This window comes from Suncus etruscus, chromosome 5 (assembly GCF_024139225.1).
Source record: "Suncus etruscus isolate mSunEtr1 chromosome 5, mSunEtr1.pri.cur, whole genome shotgun sequence".
Taxonomy (NCBI): Eukaryota; Metazoa; Chordata; class Mammalia; order Eulipotyphla; family Soricidae; genus Suncus; species Suncus etruscus.
This window is the reverse complement of record NC_064852.1, coordinates 95,408,615-95,429,307: the sequence shown is the minus strand read 5'-3', so window position 1 is coordinate 95,429,307 and position 20,693 is coordinate 95,408,615. Positions and strand designations below refer to the sequence as shown.

General features: G+C 38.7%; 1 non-coding gene across 1 annotated transcript; it reads right to left on the bottom strand.

Moving 5' to 3' along the window:
* Nucleotides 1-3,643: 3,643 nt before the first annotated feature.
* LOC126010069 (small nucleolar RNA SNORA51) lies at nt 3,644-3,776 on the bottom strand. Its single transcript, XR_007496207.1, has one exon. It is a non-coding gene; the product is annotated as a small nucleolar RNA SNORA51 (small nucleolar RNA).
* Between the last annotated feature and the right edge of the window lie 16,917 nt (nt 3,777-20,693).

Genomic DNA, 20,693 nt, shown 5'->3' with positions numbered 1-20,693 from the left:
TATGGTCCCCCAAGCCAGGAGCAACTTCTGAGCACATAGCCAGGAGTAACCCCTGAGCGTTACCAGGTGTGGCCCAAAAACCAAAAAAAAAAAAAAAAAAAAAAAATAAAAAGCAGAAATGAGGTTTGAATCCAGGTCAGTTGGAGCCTAATTGCCTTGCCCTTAAACTGCTGTGATACATAAGAGGCAAAATAATCTTTATTATCTGTAAAGCAAACAAATGTACAGATTTGGATGCCAGGTATCTAAAATATTTCACTGTGCAAAACTCAAGATATCAGCAAGACTGGACTCTAGAAAAAAATCTTTGCCTTGCCTCTTCCAATTTCTGGTGGCTGCTTATATTCCTTGGTTTGTGGCTGCACCTCACTGCAATCTCAAGACAATTTCACCCTTCCCTCCCTCCTTCCCTCCCTCCCTCCCTTCCCTCTCTCCTCCCTCTTTCCCTCCCTCCTTCCTTCCTTCCTTCCTTCTTCCTTCCTTCCTTCCTTCCTTCTTCCTTCCTTCCTTCCTTCCTTCCTTCCTTCTTTCCTTCCTTCTTTCCTTCCTTCCTTCCTTCCTTCTTCCCTCCCTACTTCCCTCCCTACTTCCCTCCCTTTCTTCCTTCCTTTCCTTCTTTTTTTCTCCTTTTTTTCAAGGAATCTCCTTGCACAAACCCTGTGCTGCTAAAATTATTCAGGCTACCCTAATGAACTTAGGGCTCCAGGTATGCTCATGGTGATGACTTGTGTGTATCATAGGGATGATATTGGGGGTTGGTTGCATACATTCAAGTTAATAACCTGTTCTATCTTGTTGCAAATCAGCCCTTGATGGGGTTGATTGATGGAGGGATGGAGGATGAGGTCTTTCCCCTCCAGCTCGGAGCACGCGTCTGCCACCCTGTTCAGCCGGCGGTTCTGAGGTGAAGCGGCGGGTAAACAGCTCGCAGACGTCAGGCTTGTGGAAATATTAGCTTTATTCGGTGGTAAAGAATGAAGTCCAAAGACTGAGCATCAGTTCCAGCCAAAAAGCCCTTGGCCTTCCACAGACCCTTGTTTTTATCCCCCAGAATCAGGTACCACCCAATGGTGGGATCAGGTACCACCCAATGGTGGAAGCAGAATCAGGTACCATCCTAAGGTAGGGGCAGAATGCCAGGTCATACCCTAGGGTTGGGCACAATCACCATCAGGGTAGGGTCAGTAACATAATAATCCCATAAAATGTTTACATACACAACACTATCTGAGACTTCGCTTCTTTCTCAGCATATACCATGATTACACTGAAGGAAACCCCTGGATAATCTTCCCACTTCAATATTCTTAACCACTTTTAGGGAATTTCTTCATATAAGTATCACTTCTTAGAATTAGATGACAGATGTTCCAAGAATTATTACCTGCTATCTTTAGGGGGCCACTTCTCAGTCTAGTGGATATATATAGGACACTCCATCCCCAGAAACCTGGATACACATTCTTCTCCAATGTACATGGGACATTCTCCAGGATAGACTACATGCTGGCACATAAAACATACCTCCATAAGATCAAGAGGATAGAAATTTTGCAGGCTACCTTCGCTGACCACAAGGCTCTGAAATTATTTGTGAACTCCAAAAGGACTCAGAAGAAACACTTTAACACCTGGAAGTTAAACAGCCTCATGCTCAATAACCAGTGGGTCCGAGATGAAATCAAGGAGGAAATAAAAAGGTTCCTGGAAACAAATGACAATAAAGACACAAACTCTCAGAACTTATGGGACACAGCAAAAGCAGTACTGAGAGGAAATTTATAGCTTTGCAAGCACACATCAGGAAGGAAGAAGGAGCTTACCTGAGTAGCTTAATGACACAGCTAATAGAACTAGAAAATGCTCAACAAAGGACCCAAGAATAGGAAGACAGAAGGAAATAACAAAGCTGAGAGCAGAAATCAACGAAGTGGAAACTCAAAAAACAATCCGAAAGATCAACGAAAGCAGAAGTTGGTTCTTTGAAAAAATAAACAAGATTGATAGACCACTGGCAAACCTAACAAAGAAAGAGAGAGAGAGAAACTTGATAACTCGTATCAGGAATGAAAAAGGAGAGATAACCACAGATTCTTATTGTAGCATTAAGTGTGAAGCAAGACAATTGCTCTCCACGATGAGCCACAAATCCTTGTCTCTTGTTATTCATACTTTTAGCCTATCCCCACTGAATAAAATCATTTGTATGACAAAAACAATGGGACAGGAGTGATGGAATGTGATTTTTCAGACTAAGTTTTGTTTTCATTTGTTTTGTGTTGGTTTTGCGGTGGTAGTGCTCAGGGCTTACTCCTGTCTTTCACTCCAGATTCACTCTTTGTGGGTTCACAGGACCATAATAGGTACGAGGGATTGAAACCAGGTCAACTACATGCAAGATAAGTGCTTTACCCATTGTACTTTCTCTCTAGTCCCCAAGCCTCAGTCATTAAGAGATTTGCTTTTTCAGCCTGTCCTTTGTGATAGCTTTGACAGCAATATCCACCAATTGAGGACACTCAGCAGCCTCAGGGAGAGGCTACCTGCAGAAGGAAAGGCAGGTCCCACCTGCTCAGGCTGTCAACCAGGTGGGTGTGTCACCCTGGAAGTAGGTCCTGGGGCTCTAGGCTGGCCTTAAATAAAAACTGCAACATACTTAGGGTAGGGAAGAAATCAAGACAAAATCCAATTAAGCAAATTGTACTAAAAACAAACAAACAAACAAAAAACACAACAACAACCTGGGCCAGAGAAATAGCATAGAGGCAGGGCATTTGCCTTGCATGCAGAAGGACAGTGGTTCGAATCCCGGCATCCCATATGGTCCCCCGAGCTTGCCTGGAGCGATTTCTGAGCATAAAGCCAGGAGTAACTGAGCACTGCCCTGTGTGACCCAAAAAACAAACAAAAAGCCCCACCTTATTTCTTTTTGGGTTTGGGGACTTTGTGGTGGGGAATCACACCTGATGGTGCTATAGGGACTACTCCCACCTCAGTGCTTGTGACCATGTGATGACAAGGATCGAATCTGAGCCTTTAGTGTACAAGGCATGTGCTTGGTCTGTTGAACTATCTCGCCAACCCTCTATTTATGCATTTAAGTAAAATTATTCATTTAAATTATTTGACAGAATATTTTGAGTCAATTTTATATTAATATCTGAGAACAAGATTTGAGTGACACACAGCAGTCCACAGTCTCTGAAGCAGAGGAAGCCTGTCGTTTTGTTGTAGCTATCCTGAGTCTTCTTATACTGGGGAATGTAATTCAATATCTGAACTTATTGCTTACCTAGTTTCCATTCTCCCTTCCTCCAGTATTAGTGCCCCGGTTTTCCTCTAGGGAAATACCCTGGAAGGACATAAAGAAACAAAAGAACAAAAAAAGTCAGACTTGAAGAAAGAACTGATTAGAAAAATAAATAAAGCCCCCTAGATGCTCTGTGTATGACTTTTATAATCTGTATAAATCAAATATCTAAAGGTGCTCCTAGTTTTGTGAGGCTGATTCACTTTTCTAAACCTCATAAACTCCTTGGGGCAGAAAAGATGATGTAAGTTGGAAATCCAAATACAGTCATATTGCAGTTATGATTTCAACACATGAATTTGGGGGACTATCACTTAGTTTGCAACAGTTATTTTTTGTCCCCCAATTCACAATACAGACCAGGCAAAGGGCCTGTGTTGAGGTGTATATGGGGTGCATTTATTGTACCTCCTTTTTCTATATAGTCAGTGTAAAGAACACAGCCTGTGGTAAGAATTGGGAGGCTTATCTTTCTTTTCTTTTTTTTTTGATTTATATATATATATATATATGTATATAATATATATATTATATATATATATATATATATATATATATATATATATCCTTCACCAGTGCAACATTCCCATGACCAATGTCATGTCCTTCATCCCCACCCCACACCGGCCTGTACTCTAGAAAGGCTTTCTACTATGTATTTATCACTAAATACATACATGCTTCCTAACAATTCTTAGAGCCTTTACTATTAGTCAGGGTTGTGTGAACAGCTGACAAGTTATAGCAGCCAACAATCAATAAAAGACATCTCTAATTTAAGTACATGAATTAGAAATAAATCAGGGTCAGAGGAATAGTACAGCAAAGAGGTGCTTGCTTTGCACGTGCCTGACCCAAGTTTGATCCCCAGAATCCTATATGGTTCCCTAAACACAGCCAGAAGTAATTCTTGAGAGCAGAGAGAGAAGTTTACACCTAAACATTGCTGATGAGTCCCAATTAAAACCAAACAAACCGAAAAACCTTTTCTGGTGATAAAACTTTGGCATTTGAGGATAAAATTTTTGTTTGTTTTGATTTTGGGATCTCACCCAGAGGCACTCAGGGGCTATTCCTGGCTCTGTGCTCAGAAATCACTCCTGGCAGGCTCAAGGGACCATATGGAATGCCAGGATTTGAACCACCATCTGTCCTGGATTGACTGTGTGCAAGACAAATGCCCTACTGCTGTGCTACCTCTTCGGCCCTCAGAGTAAATTTGTAAGGAAGCAAAACATTGCATATTCAAACTAATTTTTTTTTTGGGTCACACCTGACAGTGCTCAGGGGTTACTCCTGGCTCTACGCTCAGAAATCGCTCCTGGCAGGCTCAGGGGACCATATGGATGCTAGGATTTGAACCACTGACCTTCTGCATGTGAGGCAAATGCCTTACCTCCATGCTATTTCTCTGGCCCCCAAACTAATTTTTAAACTTGTTAATCCTTTGGTATTGTGAACTCTAAACAAATCAAAATGTATTTTATTTTTATATGCCTTAATTTTTAGTTAATTAATATTTTTGAGCTATACCTATTGTGCTCAGGGATTACTCATGGCTCTGTGCTAAGAGATTACTCCTGGTAGATTTGGGGGACCTTATGAGGTGCAGAGACTTGAATAGTCCTGAGTATTCTCATGACTGAGAATACTGAGAGACTGCGTAGTCATGTGCAAGGTCCTATCCACTGTACTCTCTTCAGCCCCCGAAGTCTTAATATATTGAGGTGATAATACTCCCCAAATTAATCTACCGAAGATTCAAAATTGTGTGCTTTAAAGGACACCAAAGAAAGGAAGAGGCCAGGCTTGGGTCAGTGGTAGACCACTTGCATGCATGGGCTGTGAGAACCAGCCACAGTATTGTTAGTGGAATACAGGTGCCACAACAAATGTGACCTTCAGTGTACCACAGTCCACTGCCTGATCTTCTCCAGATATCACAATGACAATAATAACAAAGGAAAGGGAAGGGAAAATAAAAGTGAAAAGCAACTCACAGTCTGGGAGAACAAAAATTGCAAATCATCTATTTTGTAAGGATCTTGCATGCAGAATATACAAGTACAATTAAAATTTAACAATGAAGAAGACCCTGTTTATTTATTTATTTATTTATTTGATTTTTGTGCCACACCCAGTGATTCTCAGGTGTTATTCCTGGCTATGCACTCAGATATCGCTCCTGGTTTGGGGGACCATATGAAATGCTGGGGGATCGAACCATGGTTCATCCTAGGTTAGCGTGTGCAAGGCAAGCACCTCACTGCTTGCGCCACCACTCCAGCCCAAGAAGACCCTATTTTAAAATAAGAGACTTGAATACAATTTATTTACCGATAAACAAATGGTCAAAAGCACATCAAAGATGCTTATCAGGTATTAATCATCAGGGAGATGCAAATCAAAAGCACAATGGAAAACCACTTCAAACAGACTAGGAAATCTATAAGAAAAAAAAAGAAAGAAAGCAAAACAAGTGCTGAAGTGACTGTGGAGAAACTGCAACTTTTACACTTGATAATCGGAATGTAAAATGGTACAGCTACCTTGTGAAAGTCTGAGAGTTTCTTTAAAAGTTAAACGGGGGGTGGGGTGGGGTGGAGAGATAGCACAGCGGTAAGGCCTTTGCCTTGCAAGCAGCCGAACCAGGATGGAGGCGGTTCGAATCCCGGCATCCCATATGATTCGCAGAGCCTGCCAGGAGCGATTTCTGAGTGCAGAGCCAGGAGTAAACCCTAAGCGCTGCTGGGCGTGACCCCCAAAAACATTAAAAAAAAAAAAAAAGAAGTTAAACAGAGAGGGCCGGAGAGATAGCATGGAGGTAGGGCATTTGCCTTGCATGCAGAAGGACGATGGTTCGAATCCCAGCATCCCATATGGTCCCCTGAGCCTGCCAGGAGCGATTTCTGAGCCTAGAGCCAGGAGTAACCCCTTAGCGCTGCCAGGTGTGACCCCCCCAAAAAACAAACAACCCCCTCAAAACAAACAACCCAAAAAAGCTAAACAGAGAGCTGGAAAGATAGTTCAAAATCAAAGGTAGAGTGCAGGTTTTACATGTTTGAGGCCCAAAGTTTGATCTCTTGTACTGCATGGTCTGTAGAATGTCACTGGGGCAGCCCTGGTGACCCCAGCACAGTTGGGCAGGAGTAGCACCACAGCACCGAGTTCTGAACACTGCATCATCAGGCCTGCACTGCTCAACTAGTTGCATCAGTATTGGCCCCTGGCACCAGAACAATGCTGGGAAACCCTCATCCCCATTAAAAAAAAAAAAGAAAAAAAAAAGAGTTTTGTTTAAAAGAAGAGTTTTGTTTAAAAGTTTAGGTAATATGGTTACAACAGTGTTAGAGTTTGTAGTATTATTGATAGGAAAAATATGCTTTCTAATCACCATCAAAATGTTCAAGATTCTTCTGTCTATCCTTACATCACCTCTGTGCTGATCTTTACCCCCCCCCACTGTTTGCTAATAAATTTTGTAATCTGAGGCTAAGGGTTTGTTATTGTTAGATACTATCTATTCCCTTGTTTTATCTCTCTATATTCTATAGATGAGGAAGATCATCAGTATTTACTCTCCCTTTGACTTAAAACCATGGTGACCTCCAGGTGTATCCAGATCACATGCTTCCATCTTTTACATAATCCTATCTTTTCTTATAGCCACATGATTTTTAATTATGTATATATGCTACACTTTGCCCATCTATCTTTGGACATTTGCCCATTTATCTTTGGCTATTGAACTAAGCACTGCGATGAACATTTATCTTTTTCAATTAATGTTTTTGTGTTTTAGGGGTAGATGCCATGAAGTGGAATCACTGGGAATCATTTGGGAGATCCATTCTTACAAAGAAAATTAAAGAGAGCTATTGTGACCATAAATTCCCAAGTAGAGTTGACCCTTGAACAATACTGGAGGCTTGATAACACATCTAACTGAAAATTGGCTACCCCAAAAGTTAACTTTTGTTGTCCCTCAGTATCCATAAAAGTTTCAGGACCCCCATCCAAGGATAACAAAACACCTGCATTTTATTAAGTTCATAAAAGTGGAACCCTCAGACAGAAATAAACACCCTGCATATAAATAGACCCACGAAGTTCAGACTACCAATCATAGACTACCAACTACCAACTATGTATACCCAAGAGAACTGAAATACATATTCACAAAAAACTGAATATGAATATTTGTATATAATTATTTTAATAGTTAAAATAATATAATTATTTTTTGTGGTTTTTTGGGTCACACCCGGCAGTGCTCAGGGGTTATTCCTGGCTCCAGGCTCAGAAATTGCTCCTGGCAGGCACGGGGGACCATATGAAACGCCGGGATTCGAACCGATGACCTCCTGCATGAAAGACAAACGCCTTACCTCCATGCTATCTCTCCAGCCCCATAATATAATTATTTTAATAGTTCCAAAGTGGAAACAAACCAAATGTTCACTGATGAGTGGTTACACTTCTGTTACCTTTGCTCCTTAATTTCTAGAATGATCTTTCCCTGACCCAAACTAAACAATCAGTCATTTCTCTAAGTCCTGGTTTCTTTCATTACTGATGAGTGGGATTTAGAAACCAAGATCTAGGTCATGGGTGTGCTCATTGCTACTGGGCTGAAAGTTGCTTCTGGGCATTAACAGTGAGCAAAGTTGAGGTTTGGTTTTTTTTGGTTGTTGCTGTTCTGCCTTTGGAAGCATCCTCTTCTGTAACCTTAGAGAATACTCATCCACCCACCACCTGTAGTCTCCTATAGGTAGTTCTATATTCTCTTACTGGGTCCCCATGCTGAAGCATTCAAAGAAAAAAATTGAATGGAAATGGTGAGAATGAAAATTATAAGAATTCGGGGCTGGTGAGGTGGCGCTAGAGGTAAGGTATCTGCCTTGCAAGCGCTAGCCAAGGAAGGACCGAGGTTCGATTCCCCCGTCCTTCCATATGGTCCCCCCAAGCCAGGGGTGATTTCTAAGCGCTTAGCCAGGAGTAACCCCTGAGCATCAAACGGGTGTGGCCCCAAAAAACAAAAACCAAAAAAAAAAAAAGAAAATATAAGAATTCATTAAAGGTCACTAAATCTGGGGTCATTCATTATACCACAAAAGTGAGGGGTGACAATCCTGGGCTAGGGGATGATGATTTTAATATAACCAGCAAAAAGAATTAGGAAATTAAAATATTGTTTTCTGTCACAAAAATCAAGTAAACAAAAAACTATGAGACAGACAGATAGCACTTGTCTTGCATGGTGATTGGATCCCTTGCCAGCCCTGATTTAATCCCTAAAATTATGCACCACTAGATATAGGTTTGGAACCACCCAGAAACCACCGGAGTGGCTTAGACAACCCCTGGCACTACAGAACTTGGGCAGCACTGAATACCAGACTTTAACTCACACTGTAGCTTAGTAGGCTGAGTATTGCTTAACTTAGTAGGCTGGGTATTGGTAGAACTGTCCCCTGGTGTACTGGCCATCTCTTAGGAACCCCCATATTCAATTTAAAAATGAGAAGACCAATCAGAAATTTTAAAATGGCCAAGTTTCCTAAAATACATTGAGCACCAAGAATTCTGTTAATAAGAGCCCATTGTCTAATAATGGGGACATAGAAAAGTCCAAGAGAAACAGGATAACAAGGCATGATTTTCATATAAAAGTGACTTGACTAGAATATGAAGACTCCATGTCACAGTGCAGATTTATGAAGAAAACAGAATTTGTAAAAGAGCCTCTGGCATCTGCTCCTATTATGGAGGGAAATCACTCCAAGTAGATGTTTCTCTAGAACCTGCTATTATTACACTTCTTGCATATGGTAGCTAAAAACTCATTAGTTCTATAACTCTGGCTAAAGTTGGCAAGTCATCTTCAGAAATATTTCGTATAAGCAAGAGACATATGGAAATGCCCTTTGTTATAAAATGAGCTGATCAGGGTAGTTTTCATGTAGATACAAATTATCCAGAACAGTGGAATGATTCTTATGTAAAGTAATATATCTGTAGCATATGAGGATGCCATCATTTTTGTCAAGCCAAATTATGTTATTAGCCAGACTTAGATGAAATTCTTCAAATAATACTAGAAAATATATTTCAGTGGTTACTCTGAGATAGATATAAATACACTTTGCAGGAGCAGCAAAAGCTAAAGAGTAGTTATTTTAATTTCCCTCTCGTATCTGCGATGGCTCTGGAAGGACTATTTGTTTTCTTCTTCAGCATACTAATCTCATCCTCTTCCTTTTTATAAAAGTATCCCAATAGTACTTTGAGAGTTTCTACTACTGTTCCAAGTGCTTCATATTAAGCTGACCTCCTTCTCAGGCTCTAGAGGAATTCCTGATCCCCAAACCTGGCCAATCAGAATATTAAATAATAATTAAATAATAAAAATATGGTATCAGATTGGTTCAGACATGGGCATGTGACTGAATGAGAGTCTTCTCTTTTGTTCTGAAACTAGTTAGAGATATTTTTTCCACTTAGAGTGGCTTCTGAAATCTGTTACCAATTCAGGAGTGGTGGCAAATCAACAATATTATAGAGAAAAGCTGAACCACTGGAAGCCTGAGTTCAATAAACTTGAAGCTATCATATCTTGAACTTTTAATTTTTATGAACTAGTAAAATTTCCTAGTTTCTTTCTCTTTTTCTTTCTTTCTTCTTTCTTTTTCCTTTTTCCTTTTTCTTTCTTTCTTTCTTTCTTTCTTTCTTTCTTTCTTTCTTTCTTTCTTTCTTTCTTTCTTTCTTTCTTTCTTTCTTTCTTTCTTTCTTTCTTTCTTTCTTTCTCTTTCTCTCTCTCTTTCTTTCTTTTTCTTTCCTTCTTCTTTCTTCTTTCTTTCTTTCTTTCTTTCTTTCTTTCTTTCTTTCTTTCTTTCTTTCTTTCTTTCTTTCTTTCTTTCTTTCTTTCTTTCTTTCTTTCTTTCTTTCTTTCTTTCTTTCTTTCTTTCTTTCTTTCTTCCTTTCTTTCTTTTCTTCCTTCCTTACTTCCTTCTTTTCTTTCTTTCTTTTCTTCCTTACTTCCTTCTTTTCTTTCTTTCTTTTCTTCCTTACTTCCTTCTTTTCTTTCTTTCTTTCTCTCTTTCTTTCTTTCTTCTTTCTTTCTTTCTTTTCTTTATTTCTTTCTTTATTTCTTTCTTTCTTTCTTTCTTTCTTTATTTCTTTCTTTCTTTCTTTCTTTCTTTCTTTCTTTCTTTCTTTCTTCTTTCTTTCTTTCTTTCTTTTTCTTCTTTCTTTCTTTCTTTCTTTCTTTTCTTTCTTTCTTTCTTTCTTTCTTTCTTTCTTTCTTTCTTTCTTTCTTTCTTTCTTTCTTTCTTTCTTTCTTTCTTTCTTTCTTTCTTTCTTTCTTTCTTTCTTCCTTTCTTCTTCCTTCCTTCCTTCCTTCCTTCCTTTTCTTCCTTCCTTCCTTCCTTCTTTCCTTCCTTCCTTCCTACCTTCCTTCCTTCTTTCCTTCCTCCCTTCCCTCCTTCCTTCTTTTCTTTCTTTCTTTCTTTCTTTCTTTCTTTCTTTCTTTCTTTCTTTCTTTCTTTCTTTCTTTCTTTCTTTCTTTCTTTCTTTCTTTCTTCTTTCTTCTTCTTTCTTTCTTTCTCTTTCTTTCTTTCTTTCTCTTTCTTTCTTTCTTTCTTTCTTTCTTTCTTTCTTTTTCTTTCTGTCTCTCTTTCTTTCTTTCTGTCTCTATTTCTTTCTTTATTTCTTTCTTTCTTTCTTTCTTTCTTTCTTTCCTTTTTCACTCTGTCTCTTCTTCCTTTTTTTAGCTCAAATTCTTTCATCTGTAATCATGAGGGTTCTGACTAAACCACTATTATAGTAAAAATGCTTGAAAATACTAATACTACATTTTTTCTTGGTTTTATTTCTACAAGTTAGCCATGAAATATAATAAACATAAAATTTCCTCTCAATACAGTATATTGCCTAAAGAAATCTCAAAGCATTTACAAACTTCAAAGAACAATCCCCTGGAGTATATGAAACACTTTGGAAGAACACCTAACTCTTGTTAGTAGAGTTAAAAATAACATTGACCTTTTCTTGAGAACAGACTATGTGCCAAGATCTGTACAAGGCATTTTATAGCTTTCCATTATTTAATATTCACAGTTATGTTATTGGGTTGTTTCTTTATTATGCCCACTTTACAGATTTGAGGCTCATCTAGATTAATTTTCTTGAGGTTATTCAGCTCATAAGTGCAATCTCATTTAAATTCATTTCTTTCTGGCTCAAAGTCCTTCTAAAAATGCTGCATATCTCTTTCCTTATGTCAATATTATGTCAATGTTGACCTTTCTGTCAATGTCTGCCTACTCACTCTTGCCCATTCTTCTCTCTCCTCCTGAGGTCCTAGTTGCATACACCAGAAATGGACAACTCAGACAGTAAAGTTCATTAGATATACTGCTGTAGGAATTTAAATATGGGACTCAAAAGAAAATTCTACTCCATGGTATATTCTTCAGAAAAAGAAGAAGAAGAAGAAGAAGAAGAAGAAGAAGAAGAAGAAGAAGATATTTGTTCTCATAATTAAAAATTAAAAATTAAAAAAAGAAGATGAAGAAGAAATACATATATATATATGTATATATAAGGAACAGTATAGTCCTGTATCATTTTTCCTCAAAAAATTAACTCAAATTTTTACATATTATTTCAGAATTTCTCTGATTTCTCTGTTAGGACTTCTACTGAATTGTTTAAGACTCTTAAGCGGGGGAAGATTCTTGGTGCAAAAGGATCAAACTTGACAAAAGAAAGAACTGGAAATCTGTATTAATTCTCTAGTGCAGGCTAATTGGATGCTTGTTTGTCTTCATTAGTCCAGACCCTTCTCATGCTTGATCTCCAACAGTGGAGCTTTATTGACCTGCATTCAATGATTGAACACAGAGCCAGAAATCTGGGTCTTAGAGCCTCTCACTGTCTCTATTGGAGGTTTAGTCTCATCTGAGCACCCTTCCCTCTTGGTACTATACTTTTAGAAACTGAAATATCCTGTTCTGACAGTGAACAGTACCACTTGTGTTGACCCTAACAGGCAAGTGGACTTTAATTTTAAGGACAAATGTGTGGAAGCCTTTGCTCTTATATCTGGGATCATCTTTCCTTAAGGGAAATGAGGCCAATGGTCCTTCTATTTGCATCAGTAAGGGAGGGCATTTGAAGTTTCATGATATCATTATTATAGGATACTTAGCTCCTGATTTAATTTTTGGCTCTAAGAACACAAGACTCTAAAACAATTCCTAAAATTATACCTCACCAGGCCTCTGACATCCTGAATCATAGAATTAGTTATCAGAGAAAGCTGATTGAGATAAAGAGAGAAATAACAAGATGGGAGGAAGAGAAAATGCTTTTTATTTTACATAGTCCTCCTGTTCTGAGATGCATAAAGCCTGCTGTTCTTGACCTACACACATATTAATAAAACACTATCTCCAGAAGTTCTTATTGTAAGACAAAGATGTAACTTACAGTAGAAAAGACTGATAAAATGCAATTATATCTATAATTATTGTTATAACAATTAATATGCAAGAAGCCCATCTTTTAATCTAAGTTTTAATCTAAAACTGACACAAGACACTTTAGTGTTTTGTTAATTTGCATAGGTAATAAAAGAAACAATAGTTGTCATGTAGTAATTTTTAAAGATATTTGTTCAGTTCTGATGCAAGCATCTTTTGATGTGCTCTGGAGAAACCAAAAGCAAGGATTATTTTGGGGGTGAAATGGCAATAGAGTTAAGCAAACAAAAAACTAAGTGACAGTATTTCCACTATCAAAACTACTTAGGTAGCCAAAACCAAAAATAGCTTGGAGATAAGGAATACTTCATACTGGCTTGAAAGGTATTTCCATGATATCTATCTATCTATCTATCTATCTATCTATCTATCTATCTATCTATCTATCTATCTACCTATATATCTATCATCTATCTATCTAATTTAATTGTATGAAAGCACCATGATTACAAAGTTATTTATTATCGGCTTTTAGACAATGCCCTGGCACCAATCCCACCATTGGTATCTTCTTGTCTCCATCAGGTTTCCCAGATTCCTTTCCAATCAAACTTCCATCCCCAGCTGGCCACCTTGACATATTCACCTATGTTCCTATCTATCTCTACCTATCTAATTATTTATACATATCATAATTTAAAAGCACATACATATAGGCTTTTAAAATAGTATTTTACTTTTACAATAGCCAGAATCTGGAAACAACCCAAGTGCCCAAGGACAAATGAATGGCTAAAGAAACTATGTTACATCCACACAATGGAATACTATTCAGCTGTTAGGAAAATTAAGTCATGAAATTTTCTTATACCTGGATGAACATGGAAAGTACTATGCTGAGTGAAATAAGTCAGAGAAAGAGGGATAGACATAGGATAATCTCACTCATATATATAATATAAGTAAAATAAAAGATAGTGTGGTAATAATATGCAAAGACAACAGAGAGGAGAGCCAAGAAGATCAGTATCGTACATGTTTGGAAACTTGTCACAAATAGTGAAGCAGTGCAGTTAGGACAGAAGGGACCACTATTATAATGATAGTTGAAACTGATCACTCAAGACAATAATTGGATGTTGGTTGAAGATGAAGTGATATACACAGTATTCTTCATTAACAATAGTGCAAACCACAGTGTCTAGAAAGGAAAAAAGGAAAAGAGAGGGATAGAGGAGCAAAATGTCTGCCCCCAGAGGAAGGCAGGTGGTAGAGTGGGAAGAAAACAAGGGATGTTGATGGTGGGAAACATTCATAAGTGAAGGATATTGTAAGACTAAAATTTAATCAACAACTTTGTAATCAGAGTGTTTAAATAAAAACAGTATTTTAATATAATTAAATTATAGTATTTTAATATAAAAGTAAAATAATTCATTAAAATTTTAGTTATTGAAAATATATAGTCTTGTATGACATTCCTTGCGAAATGATCTGTCCTTTTTTTTTGTTTGTTTTTTGGGCCACACCCGGCAGTGCTCAGGAGTTACTCCTGGCTGTCTGCTCAGAAATAGCTCCTGGCAGGCACGGGGGACCATATGGGACACCAGGATTCGAACCAACCACCTTTGGTCCTGGATCGGCTGCTTGCAAGGCAAACGCCGCTGTGCTATCTCTCCGGGCCCTGATCTGTCTTTTTAAGAGTGGAAATATCACTCAAATAGAAACCACTGGTAACTAATTGATAAGCAATTGCCTGAGGGGGATAAGGACCCTTAGCTGGAGTATTGAGGGGTTTGTTCATTGTTGGTTGGTAATTTGTTTGGTTGGCTGGTGCTTGTGTTAGTGGCTTCTTTTTTTTTAATTTTTGGGTCATTCCCAACAGCGCTAAGGGATTACTCCTGGCCCTACACTCAGAAATCGCAGGCACAGGGGACCATATGGGATGCTGGAATTCGAATCACCATCCTTCTGCATGCAAGGCAAATGCCCTACCTCCATGCTATCTCTCTGGCCCCCCAGTGGCTGCTTCTTTTGGCATCTACTTTTGACTGTTTCTTCTGGATGCTGGATGAATTTCCTGAAAGATTTCTTTAGTTATTTTGACTAAAAGGATCCTGGCTTCTCTATCGGTTCTGAGAAAAAAACCCTGTCTAGAGTTGTTCCTGCTTGGTCTTAGGCAGAGGGAAAAATTCTTTATAATATAGAAATAAATTAAAAATGGAATATCCAACAGCTTCCCAGAAAGGACATGTTTTAATTTTTTGTCTGATTGTACCTATTTACTCAATTTACTATAATAAATTACACAAATTTGATGACTTAAAACCAAGGAAGTTTGAATTCAGCTGAAGATGTGAGACCAGCAGGAGCAGCCATAGGCAGTGGTCAAAGTTTGGATTTTAAAAGTACCAGTTTCAATCGAACTGAGGTATGTGAACCCAGATGCAGCAGCCCTTTGGTTGTAGGCAATGTTTGGGGAGAAAGCTGCAGTTTGAATCCAACTGAGGTGTATGAGTTCAGCAAGAGTGCAACCACTCCACTCTGCGACTGTACATTTTTTCCAGTCAAGGAGCTTCACCAACACATAATAACATTACCATACAACAAAGTTCACAATGGGAAAATTATGCAGAACTTCACCACACCTTGTGACTAAAGATGTGACTGGAGAACCAACCAACACCAGCCACCTACATAACATCTCTGATTAGGACTTTAGAGAGGAAATATTAAGGAAGTTCAAAGAACTTAATGGTGGAAAGGACAGCCCATAAGACTCAAAGTATATGAGAGTAGAAATCAGAAAACTGGGCCAGGAGAGATAGCACAGTGGTGTTTGCCTTGTAAGCAGCCGATTCAGGACCTAAGGTGGTTGGTTCAAATCCCGGTGTCCTATATGGTCCCCATGCCTGCCAGGAGCTATTTCTGAGCACAAAGCCAGGAGTAACGCCTGAGCACCGCTGGGTGTGCCCCCCCCCCCCAAAAAAGAAGAAATCAGAAAACCTCAAATAGAAATTTGGGGCTGAAAAACATGGTAGGTGAAATAAAAATCTCACTGGAAGGTTTCATCAAAAGAGCAATGGCCATTGAGGACAGAATCAGGGAAGAGGAAGATGAATTGCAAAGCACCTCTATACAACAGAAGAAGCTGGGGAAAAATCCCAAAGAAAGTGAACAGAAGACAATAGAACTCTGAGATAAACTCAATAGAAACAGCATAAGAACCATTTTGGTCCCAGAAACCCAGGGAAAAAACCACGATGAAGAATCAATAGTCAAGAACATCATTGTTGAGAAATTCCCAGAACTAAAGAGTACATGCAACAATATCCTGGATGCCCAAAGAGTACCAGCTAAAATATATCCAAAGAAAAGCCCTCCAAGGGACATACTAGTCAGGATGATGAAAACCACAAACATGGATAGAATACTAAAAGCAGCATGATCAAAAAGAGCTATTATACAAAGTGGCATCCTTAAGATTTGCAGCAGATTTATCACAAGCAATACTGAAGGCTTGAAGGTAGTGGTGGGATATAGTGATAAAACTCAATAGAATGAATACTTTACCAAGGATACTTCACTCAACCAGAATTACATTCAAGTTTAAAGGAAGGATACACAGCTTCACAGATAAACTTTACAGACTCAAAAACAACCATAAAAGAACTGAAGAATCTACTTTAAGGCAAGGCATACCCAACAAACACATCAAATTCGTACAAAATTATACTCTCTCTTAACATCAATGGACTAAAAGCACCAATTAAAAGACACAGAGTGGCAAGATGGATCAAAAAATTAAACCCAACATTTTCCTGCCTACAAGAAACACATCTGAATATTCAGAGCAAACATAGAAGCAAAGTTAAAGTTTAGAGGACAATCATTCAAGCAAACAACTTCCTTCAAAAGGTAAGGGTAGCCATACTAATATGGCTGCAGATATACAACACTGACTTAATGCTTCTACAACACATACAACAATACAGACTTTAAGCTTAAGAAGGTTATGAGGCAGAGATAGACATTTCTTAATAATCAAAGGATATGTGTGTTGTGTATGTAAATATTTTAGGGGATTATTATGTTACCGACCCTACTGTGATCGGTGATTGTGCCCTACCCTAGGGTGTGACCTGGCATTCTGCCCTCACCTTAGGGTGGTACCTGATTCTGCTTCCACCATGGGTGGTATCTGATCCCACCATTGGGTGGTACTTGATTCTGGGGGATAAAAACAAGGATCTGTGGAAGGCGAAAGGCTTTTGGCTGGAACTTATGCTGAGTCTTTGGGCTTCATTCTTTACCACCGAATAAAGCCAATATTTCCACAAGCCTGACTGTCTGCAAGCTGTTTACCTGCCATTTTACCTCAGAACCGTTTGCTGGACGGGGTGGCAGATGCGTGCTCCGAGCTGGAGGGGAAAGACCTCATCCTCCATCCCTCCATCAGTCAACCTCTTCAGGGGCTGACTTGCAACATATGTGCATGGAAGAAATAACACCCCTAAACATATAAGCATCCTATGAGAGACCAGCAAAACATTGAAAACAATTGTTGATAGAGTTGAAGAAAGACATCAATAACAACACAATAAGCATAGAAAAGTTCAACACCTCTCTGTCATACCTTCAGAGGTTAACCAAGCTAAAACTCAACATATACTGGCTTAGAAGAAAGAAATGGAAGGAAGTGGCTTAGTAGATATTCAGGGTTCCACCTCCCACAAGCTGAAATACATACTTCTCCAATGCACCTGGGACATTCTCCATGGATAGATCACAAGCTAGGCCACAAAACATGCCTCCATAAAATCAAGAGGATAGGAATTATATCAACTACATTCTCAGATCATCATGCATTGAAATTAGAAGTAAATTACAAACAGAGAAAAAACACTTTGACATCTAGAAATTAAACAGCTCACTATTGAACAGTCAGTGGAATAAAGATAAAATCAAAAAGAAAATAAAAAGATTCCAGGAAACAAATGAGAATGAAAAATAACTTACCATAATTTGTGGGACACAGTAAAAGCAGTACTAAGAGGAAAATTTATAGTTTGCAAGCATTCATCAGGAAGGAAGGAAGACCCTACATAAATAGCATAATGGCACAGCTTTAAAAAAATTGGAAAATAATCAACAAAATAAACCACAGATAGGCAGACATAAGGAAATAACAAATCGGAGCAGATATTAATGAACTAAAATCACCCCCCAAAATCCAAAAGATCAATTAAAACAAGAGTTGGTTCTTTGGAGAGAAAAAAACAACCAAGATCAATAAACTACTTGCAAAATAAGAAAAAAAGAGAACAAAGAAGAAAAAAACAAAAAAGGAGAAAAATTTAGTAAACCTAATTTGAAGTGAAAAGAGGGAGGTTACAGGCACGGAGAGAGAGCACAGTGGTGTTTGCCTTGCAAGCAGCGGATCCAGGAGCAAAGGTGGTTGGTTGGAATCCTGGTGTCCCATATGGTCCCCCGTGCCTGCCAGGAGCTATTTCTGAGCAGACAGCCAGGAGTAACCCCTGAGCACTGCCAGGTGTGGGCCCCCCCCCCAAAAAAAAAGAAAAGAAAAGAGGGAGGTTACAACAGATACTGCAGAAATTCAAAGGGTGATTAGACATAACTATGAGAAACTTTATGTTACAAAACAAAAGAAACTGGAAGAAATGAATTATTTTTTGAACTCTTATAATCTCCCAAAGTTGAACCAAGATCTGGAATAGCTGAACAGACCTATCATTATTATTTTTTGTTTGTTTGTTTTTTTGGGTCACACCCGTTTGATGCTCAGGGGTTACTCCTGGCTAAGCGCTCAGAAATTGCACCTAGCTTGGGGGGACCATATGGGACACTGGGGGATCGAACCTCGGTCCTTCCTTGGCTAGCACTTGCAAGGCAGACACCTTACCTTTAGCGCCACCTCTCTGGCCCCCAGACCTATCACTATTGAGGAAATTGAAATGATATTCAAAAGGCTTCTCCAAATCAAAAGCCCAGGTCTAAATGGATTCTCTAATGAATTCTTTCAAACCTTTAAAGAGGACCTTTTCAGGCTCTTCCAGGAAATTGAAAACCAGAAACACTCCCAAATAGTTTCTATGAAGCTAACATCACCTAACCCTAACCCTAATCCTAACCCTAATATCAAAATAAGACAGAGATGCCACCAAAAAAGAGAATTATAGGTCAATATCCTTGGTGAACATAAATACAAAAATCCGTAACAAAATTCTAGCAAATAGCCTTCCCTGGGTGCCAACTCAGATGGCCAGAAGTGGGTTCAGGTGGACTCTTAGTGGTCCTCAGGCTTCCCCCCTCCCTCTGTATTCCAGGGGGGAGGTACATGGGGAGGAGGGCGGGCAGACATCTGTCCTCCGGTTTCCTCTTTGATTCTGGAGACCAGCTCTTGCCAGGTATGGGGTTTGGGAAGGCCCCATACCGGAGCCCTTCTCCCTGGCCTGGGGAGTGCTCGGAGGCTTGGCAGGCCGCCAGCCATCCTTGTCTTTTTCCCCTGACTCCAGGCCTTCCCTGGGTGCCAGCTCAGATGACCAGAAGTGGGTTCAGGTGGACTCTTAGTTGTCCTCAGGCTTCCCCCCTACCTCTCCCTACATTAATGGAAATGCGCTTTGGGAGGAGGGCAGGCTGTTTTAGTACTGGTTTATGTTGGGACAGTCACTGGAATTTTTTCTCTTTGTTTTCCTATTGATAGTATTGTATGCATATATTTTATATTTCCATAATATCCATCTTGTATTGTGACCTTGATACTGCCTTACAAATCTCATTTCTAATATTTTACTGCCTCAGTCCCAACCCTTATTTCCCCCCATCTTCCCATGTAGATGCAGCTCATGACATGAAGCTCACCACATAGAGTGATAAGTGCAGTTAGAGAAATAACTGCACTGAAAATTATCATGACAATGTGAATGAATGAGGGAAAAAGAAAGCCTGTCTCGAGTACAGGTGTGGGTGGGGTGGGGAGGAGGGAGATCTGGGAAATTGGTGGTGGAAATCCTGCACTGGTGAAGGGGGGGTGTTCTTTACATGACTGTAATCATACAACTACAATTATATTTGTAATCAAGGTGTTTAAATAAAGATAATTTATAAAAAAAATTCTAGCAAATAGGATCCAATGCCTCATCAAGAAAATCATACACCATGAACAAGTAGGTTTCATTCCAGAGATGCAAGGATGGTTTAACATACAGAAATCAAGCAACATAATATACCATATCAACAAAAGGAAAATAATCATATGACCATATGATATATAATAATCATATGATCATATCAGTGCATGAAGATAAAGCATTTGGCAATGTCTACCACCAATTCATAATAAAAACTCTCAACAAGATGGGAATGGAAGGAACTTTTCTTAATATAGTAAAGGTTATTTACCACAAGCTTATGAAAAACATGATACTTAATGGAGAAAAATTGAAAGACTTTTCTCAAGGTTGCCCCCTCTCACCACTTGCATTCAACATAGTACTGGAAGAACTTGCCATAGCAATCAGGCAAGAAAAAAATATCAAGGGCATTCAGATAGAAAAGAAAGAATTCAAAGCTCCTTATTATTTGTAGATGACATGATTCTATATTCAGAAAATCTTTTAGATTTATATTCAGAAAAGCTTTTTAGAAATAAAGACTTGTATAGTAAAGTGGCAAAATACAAAATTAACACACATTTTTATTTTTTATATGTAAATAGTTTTTATATACAAATAATGAAAGAGAAGACAGAGACATTTAAAAAGTTCTATTCACAATTGTGCTTCAGAAAATCAAGTACCTTGGAGTCAACTTAACTAAAGAGGTGAAAGACCTATACAAAGAAAACTACAAAACACTGCTTCAAGAAATAAATGAGG